An 8,481-nucleotide genomic window follows, 5' to 3' on the forward strand; every position below is an offset into this window, starting at 1 on the left:
GTCAGGCTACACCGCAGGATGGAAACAGGTGCGGGTCTGTTAGTGGAACTGGATCACAGGAGCTGGAATACCTGGAGATACAAGCAGAAGAATCCACAGGCAGGAGAGACATGTGTACAGGTTAGACAACCAAAGCACTGATGAGTAGGCAGCCTTGATGCAGGATATTTATACCAGCTGGGAAGCAGGTATTGGCTGGGTAATCAGGGAGAGTCCAGAGTGCAGCTGATAGGCTGTAAAGCAGGGGTGGGGAACCTCAGGCCCGAGGGCTGTATAAGGCCCTCATAGCCACTTGATCCGGCCCAGCCAGGCTCACCTAAACGAGAGGAGATGCCGAGCGCCCGCTGAGATTTTACCACCCATATGCCCCGGCTTCTGGCTCAGGTAGTGCACATATGTGGCTGTGCGGCGCTATGGGAGAGACGTCATGACATCTCTCCCATAGTTCCGAGGAGAGGGAGGGCAGCGGTTCGGAAGCAGGAGCAGGGCTGGTGATCATTGTGGTTTTTTTTTCCTTTTAACGTGTGCGTGTGTAAGCGGCGCTACTAGGGGGCATATTTAATGTGGCATAACTACAGGGGGCATATTTAATGGGGCATAACTACAGGGGGCATATCTAATGGGGCATATTTAATGGGCCAAAACAACTGACAGTGGGCATATCTAATGGGTCATAACAACTGACTGGAGGCAAATCTAATCGGGCATAACAAATTACTAGGGGCATAACAACTACTGACTGGGGGCAGGCTAATTTTTAAGTTGATAATTTTTGTATGGCCCCCGAAGGATTTTATAAATATCCAAATGGCCCTTGGTAGAAAAAAGGTTCCCCATCCCTGCTGTAAAGCAACATGTGATGAATCCAAACATGGCTGCGCCCATGTTTGAATCTGGAGGGAGAGTCTGTTTGAAGTTTAGCATGTGAGAGACTGAGGCCATGTTACACAGCGTGCTGCACGCAGACAGCGCAGGTGGAATCCAGGATTGGCACGCTGGGCCAGTATCAGGAGACACTTGGAAGGTAAGAAATGGTGATAAATTACCCGGATCGTGACATCATTAATTGAACAAGAAAAACAAAGCAAGTTTAAGAAACCCAAAACTTTATGTATAAATAATAGAAGAAGATCACCAATTCTGGTCTTCATTCATTGACTCTATCAGGAGATCAAGAGCCTTTGTAGCAAGGACTATGCCACCAGTGACCAGTAGAGGAATCAGGCGTATCCCACAGAATATCAGCGCTGCCACCATACATTGGGGAGAGAAGAGAAAGTGCAGATTTCTGAACAGTGCTCTTAGAAGGAACATAAGAAGTGCATAGATCACAATGATCAGAAGTCCGGGACAATGAGGTCAAGAAACCAACGCTGTGGTACTAATGACCTCAATACAGGTCACTTGGAGCGAGAGACTAGGGTAAGGCCAACAACAATGTTTCAAACAACTAAAAAAAAGTTTGAAAAAAATTTAATTATAAATTTTTAAAAATGAGGATCATCCAGTACAGAGGACTGTGTACTCAGCATGTCTAAGTACATACCACTGGATGAAGCACTGGAATGGGAGGAGGGGGTGGGCTGTATGGGTCCCAGCAGAAAACAGCTCATCTGTTGAGGGTTTCCCGGCACATAATGCATGGGTTGGTGATGTGGGTGGGGGCACACTTGGGAGACAGCGCCTGGCAGGTGGTGTTATCTCACACGCCTCATTAAGAGATTCTTTATTTGCACGTGAGGTAGCATCAAGAACCAGATGCTTGAAGATCTTCTTTTGATCCTCATTCATCAGTCGCATCTCCGCTGCGATGTAATTGCCAAAAGTTTGCTCCAAGTCCGGGGGCCTATTAACTTCCTCGGTGTGAGTAAAAAACTGTTGTGAGCTGGGCAGGGCAGAAGTGGGTTTCTGGATGACCACTGCTGTTTTTCGGGGGTCATGGCTGTGGGGTTGGGTCATCCACTTTAGTTGTCTCGCTCATGGAAGGCTCCACTTCCAGCTCCGGTGTAATATCTTGCAATATAAAAGAAAAATGAACTCCATGTAAAAATGTGTGTGTACAATACAATACAAATGTGTGTGTACTTACCAGATCCAGACTCTCCGATGCCTCCTCTTCCACAAGAGTGGGAGAATCAGGATCCAGACTACACTGTGACCTTATCCTTGGCTCTTGCTCCAAAGTGATTTTCATGAGGTCATAATACCACAGCGAAATTCACAAAAATAGTGGATACAGATAAGTCACAAGCGCTCTGAATGAAGAATACTTCCCTCTTATAAGACGGAAGCAATGTAGGTGAGATGAAGATGTTCCTTCTTTGTGCTAGATTTCAATCTTGGGTAAGATCATCAACGCTCAAAGGAAACATAAAACAGAACAAAAACACATCATGGTGTAATACGTCCACAATAGAGATTGATGTGACTCCAAAAAATGTGTTGAATGAAGTGAATCAGGAGTTTCTAGATGGCGTACCGTACTCACTCAGTGGAAATGGTAAATAAACATAATGGTATATTTATGTGGAACCCACTCTTGAATGGATATATCCTAGTTTAGGAGTGAAAAATCCCAAATGATGTAGTTGTGGGTATATACATGTGCGTACCCAAACTCAGACTATCAGTGTAGATGAAAACACATAAAGGTATCTTTCAACTGAAATCAGCTAGTGATGGTTTTTCAATAAGGATGTGCGTATTTAGGCCCTCATTCCGAGTTGTTCGCTCGGTATTTTTCATCGCATCGCAGTGAAAATCCGCTTAGTACGCATGCGCAATATTCGCACTGCGACTGCGCCAAGTAACTTTACTATGAAGAAAGTATTTTTACTCACGGCATTTTCTTCGCTCCGGCGAACGTAATGTGATTGACAGGAAATGGGTGTTACTGGGCGGAAACACGGCGTTTCAGGGGCGTGTGGCTGAAAACGCTACCGTTTCCGGAAAAAACGCAGGAGTGGCCGGAGAAACGGTGGGAGTGCCTGGGCGAACGCTGGGTGTGTTTGTGACGTCAACCAGGAACGAAAAGCACTGAACTGATCGCACAGGCAGAGTAAGTCTGAAGCTACTCTGAAACTGCTAACTCGTTTGTAATCGCAATATTGCGCCTACGTCGGTCGCAATTTTAAGAAGCTAAGATTCACTCCCAGTAGGCGGCGGCTTAGCGTGTGTAACTCTGCTACATTCGCCTTGCGAGCGAACAACTCGGAATGAGGGCCTTAAGCTGTTACACTCACTTCAAGGTTTCTTTATACCAGAGACAGGAAAAAGAACCAAATACCAGATTCCAAGTCCATAGAAAAGGGGGTTACAGTTTATTAAAAATCAGCACAAAGTAAAAAAACATCCATGGAAAAGTTAAAAAACATAGGCCCTCATTCCGAGTCGTTCGCTCGGTAAATTTCATCGCATCGATTTTCCGCTTAGTGCGCATGCGCAATGTCCGCAGTGCGACTGCGCCAAGTAAATTTGCTATGAAGTTAGGATTTTTACTCACGGCTTTTTCTTCGCTCAGGCGATCGTAGTGTGATTGACAGGAAATGGGTGTTTCTGGGCGGAAACTGGCCGTTTTATGGGCGTGTGGGAAAAAACGCTACCGTTTCCGGAAAAAACGCAGGAGTGGCTGGAGAAACGGGGGAGTGTAAGGGCAAACGCTGGGAGAGTTTGTGACGTCAAACCAGGAACGACAAGCACTGAACTGATCGCAGATGCCGAGTAAGTCTGAATCTACTCTGAAACTGCTAAGAAGTTTGTAATCGCAATATTGCGAATACATCGTTCGCAATTTTAAAATGCTAAGATTCACTCCCAGTAGGCGGCGGCTTAGCGTGAGCAACTCTGCTAAAATCGCCTTGCGAGCGAACAACTCGGAATGACCTCCATAGAGAACATGTACTTGGCTAGGTGGTTGGTGAGTGGGCAGTCCGGAACACCCAACACCCCCTTTTTCCATCTTTTTACACCTGTGGTTATTTTTTGTGCTGAGTACATGTCCTCTATGTTTTTTACTTTTCTATGGAGAAATTTTCTTCAGTTTTGTTTTAAGCCTTGTTATTTTAGGTATACTGTCTGGGCAACAGTATACCTGCACCGTGGGAGTTACGGGGGACGGTTACCTGCCTCTGTAAGGTGTCAGAGCCACTTCCCCTCAGCACAGCCACCGCCCTGAGAGTCAGCACGCCGCACACCCCTAACGCTGCCTGAAGATAACAAAAGTGGTGAACAACATGGCGGCGACCAGGACCCTCCACGGGGTTACCCGCTTCAGCCCCCTGCACAGAACTGGCAGCGATTGTACAAACTAGCTAATCTGTGAGGTTTGCACACTGTGGGAGGCATTTTGGCGCCTTCCTCTGCATAACAGCAGCTTCAAGGACACGCAGCTCCTCCAGAGATCCGGGAGACACTGGAAACTGGTACAGGGGTGTACTAGCAGGGGGAGAGCCGTTATTGCACACAATATAGTGTCTTTAAAAAGACACACAATCCGGATTACTGGTATATAGATATATTTCAGCTTGCAGTTGTTACTACAAGCGGGGGGGGGGGGGGGGGCGTGCTGTTCTTCTCTCACTCTGAGTCTCCATCGCACATGCAGTGAGGCATGCTGGTTATACTTGTCTGTGAGTTTTGTGTGTGAGTGTTCTCTGTCAATATAGTTATACATACTGTATGCAAAGTTTGTAATACCAGATTCTCCCCTTCTACCACTGGGTCCCTATTGTGTGACCATTGCAGTCAGTCTTCTCAGGTCAGTGTGGAGACTAGGGGGGAGAGTCAGGAGCCTTCTTGGCTCGTGCCATTAAGACTATGATGGTTGACATGTCATCCCAGCTTGATGCTAATAAGCAAACAACACTACAACTGCAACAGGCTGTTGTAGACCTTGCAGCAAAGGCTGATGACAGATATCCTTCCCTCCATAGTTCAGGGGCACTTAAGTGTGGGCTGCGTGCTCTTCTAGCAGATGAGGAGGATATTCTGGGGGAGGAATTGGAACCTGATATAGAAGATTCCACTCCTGCAGAGGATATTGAACCCCTAATTCTTGCTATCAGAGATGTACTAAAAGCTCCTTTAGAAGAGGCTGCTTCAACCTAGTCATTTTTTCTTGGGCAGAAAAAAGTTAACATCACCTTCCCCGATTCTCCAGAATTAGATGAGGTTTTTAAACAAGCCTGGAAAAATCCTGAAAATAGATATCAGGTTACTAGAAAGATTTTATGTTCTTTCCCATTCACACCAGAGGGTAGAAATTATTGGGAAGAACCTCCAGCTGTTGACGTTTCTGTCCCCTGACTCTCTAAGAAGGCAGTGTTATCGGCGCCATGGTCTTTTCAGCTCAAGGACCTTGGGGATAGGAAAATAGAAACTACGCTACAATCTATTTACACAGCGGCTGGCGTATCACAAAGACATCCATTTTCCCTTCCACAAGGATATTTCCTATACAGGTTGAGAATCCCTTATCCAAAATGCTTGGGACCAGAGGTATTTTGGATATCGGATTTTTCCGTATTTTGGAATAATTGCATCCCATAATGAGATGTCATGGTGATGGGACCTAAATCTAAGCACAGAATACATGTATGTTACATATACACCTTATACACACAGCCTGAAGGTCATTTTAGCCAATATTTTTAATAACTTTTTGCATTAAACAAAATGTGTGTACATTCACACAATTCATTTATGTTTCATATACACCTTATACACACAGCCTGAAGGTCTTATAATACAATATGTTTAATAACTTTGTACATTAAACAAAGTTCGTGTACATTGAGCAATCAGAAAACAAAGGTTTCACTATCTCACTCTCACTGAGAATATTCTGTATTTCAGAATATTCCATATTTTGGAATATTTGGATATGGGATACTTAACCTGTATCATATATGTGACTTCTATGTGGAATTACAACATATGTAGTGCAATGTGTGCAGAAAATCTAGACACTGGCTCCATCACTTAGTAAGTATCCGATATCCTGGTATACCTGACCTGTATATTTACAAAGTACATAGAATAACAGATTATAATTGATAATATTACTATCACAATAAACTTTGATATATCAATTATCTGTTCTTCTGATTTTGCAATATTGTGGATTTTCATACTAGTACTTTGTCCATACGGAACCAGCTTTTGTGACTTTCCTGTGGGATTTACAACATAAATGGGCTGTGACTGTGGTTCTGTATGATTACTTTGCCTGTCGGTTTCTTTCTATTTGCTATTGCAATCTAGACGACGTATTGTCATGTATAACTTGGTCTGAGAACATTCACATTTCCAGGAACCTTGCTTATAGGTAGTAACCCTTACCCTTTCCTTATCACAGCTTCTGGTACTACGTGCTGTGGACGGTTCCCCAGACTTATTAGTTCTGCATTTATCAGACCAAGGAACATTACAGTTTTGACAATCTCTCTTGGTACATTTCCATCCTGTTACTTTTGTCTTACACACTGTGGAAATAAATCGTAATGTTAATATCATGCTTGAAATTCATAATAACAGGAAACGGCTTTTGATCACGTTTAAAAAATCAAAGAAAACTCCATTCACATATATACATCTACATAAATACACATACATACCCATACAAATACTTGTAGGAAAAATAATCTTTAAAAAAAAGTAAAAATAATCTTAAAAAAGAGTAAGTAATTTAATACTGTACTGTAAAACGCTGCGCAAACAAAATAAAACATATAACTTGCATATAAAGTTGTGACAAATATGTTTCTGAAATAAGTTTTTTTTAAGTATATGTTCCAAGAGTCAAATAACTCCCAGTCACTGTCTGAAGGGAAGATGTGTGTAAGTAATATGACCTTTGTATCCTCTACATACAGCACCTCAGGAGCTTCACTAGGTCATCCGTGACTTACAGCGTGAGAGAAAGAAAATACTAGTATTAGAGACACCGCTCCATTGCTGCGTAACGGTGTTACAGAAACTTCTAGTATCTCAGATAATAACACAGTACAGTAGTAATGAGTAAAATCTGAGGAATTTCTAGAAGCATAATATAAGCACAGTACTACAGTATACTACTGATACATTAATGTATGTATAGGGCATTATTATCTCTAATATGTGTCGGCGGCATTGCTCCTGCTGTTTCATGGGAGAAAGGACTATGTGTCGGCGGCATTGCTCCTGCTGTTTCATTGGAGAAAGGACTATGTGTCTGTGTGGCTGCTCCTGCTGATTCATGGGAGAAAGGACTATGTGTCGGCGGGGTTGCTCCTGCTGTTTCATAGCAGAAAGGACTATGTGTCGGTGGGGCTGCTCCTGCTGCTTCATGGGAGAAAGGACTATGTGTCTGTGGGGCTGCTCCTGCTGTTTCATGGGAGAAAGGACTATGTGTCGGTGGGGCTGCTCCTGCTGTTTCATGGGAGAAAGGACTATGTGTCTGTGGGGCTGCTCCTGCTGATTCATGGGAGAAAGGACTATGTGTCGGCGGCATTGCTCCTGCTGTTTCATTGGAGAAAGGACTATGTGTCTGTGTGGCTGCTCCTGCTGATTCATGGGAGAAAGGACTATGTGTCGGTGGGGCTGCTCCTGCTGCTTCATGGGAGAAAGGACTATGTGTCAGTGGGGCTGCTCCTGCTGTTTCATGGGAGAAAGTACTATGTGTCTGTGTGGCTGCTCCTGCTGTTTCATGGGAGAAAGGACTATGTGTTGGTGGGGCTGCTCCTGCTGCTTCATGGGAGAAAGGACTATGTGTCTGTGTGGCTGCTCCTGCTGTTTCATGGGAGAAAGGACTATGTGTCAGTGGGGCTGCTCCTGCTGCTTCATGGGAGAAAGGACTATGTGTCGGTGGGGCTGCTCCTGCTGTTTCATGGGAGAAAGGACTATGTGTCTGTGTGGCTGCTCCTGCTGTTTCATGGGAGAAAGGACTATGTGTCGGTGGGGCTGCTCCTGCTGTTTCATGGGAGAAAGGACTATGTGTCGGTGGGGCTGCTCCTGCTGTATCATGGGAGAAAGGACTATGTGTCGGTGGGGCTGCTCCTGCTGCTTCATGGGAGAAAGGACTATGTGTCGGTGGGGCTGCTCCTGCTGTTTCATGGGAGAAAGGACTATGTGTCTGTGGGGCTGCTCCTGCTGTTTCATGGGAGAAAGGACTATGTGTCGGTGGGGCTGCTCCTGCTGTTTCATGGGAGAAAGGACTATGTGTCGGTGGGGCTGCTCCTGCTGTTTCATGGGAGAAAGGACTATGTGTCGGCGGCATTGCTCCTGCTGTTTCATGGGAGAAAGGACTATGTGTCTGTGTGGCTGCTCCTGCTGTTTCATGGGAGAAAGGACTATGTGTCTGTGTGGCTGCTCCTGCTGTTTCATGGGAGAAAGGACTATGTGTCGGTGGGGCTGCTCCTGCTGTTTCATGGGAGAAAGGACTATGTGTCTGTGTGGCTGCTCCTGCTGTTTCATGGGAGAAAGGACTATGTGTCGGCGGCATTG

This window comes from Pseudophryne corroboree (assembly GCF_028390025.1).
Source record: "Pseudophryne corroboree isolate aPseCor3 chromosome 3 unlocalized genomic scaffold, aPseCor3.hap2 SUPER_3_unloc_89, whole genome shotgun sequence".
Lineage (NCBI taxonomy): Eukaryota > Metazoa > Chordata > Amphibia > Anura > Myobatrachidae > Pseudophryne > Pseudophryne corroboree.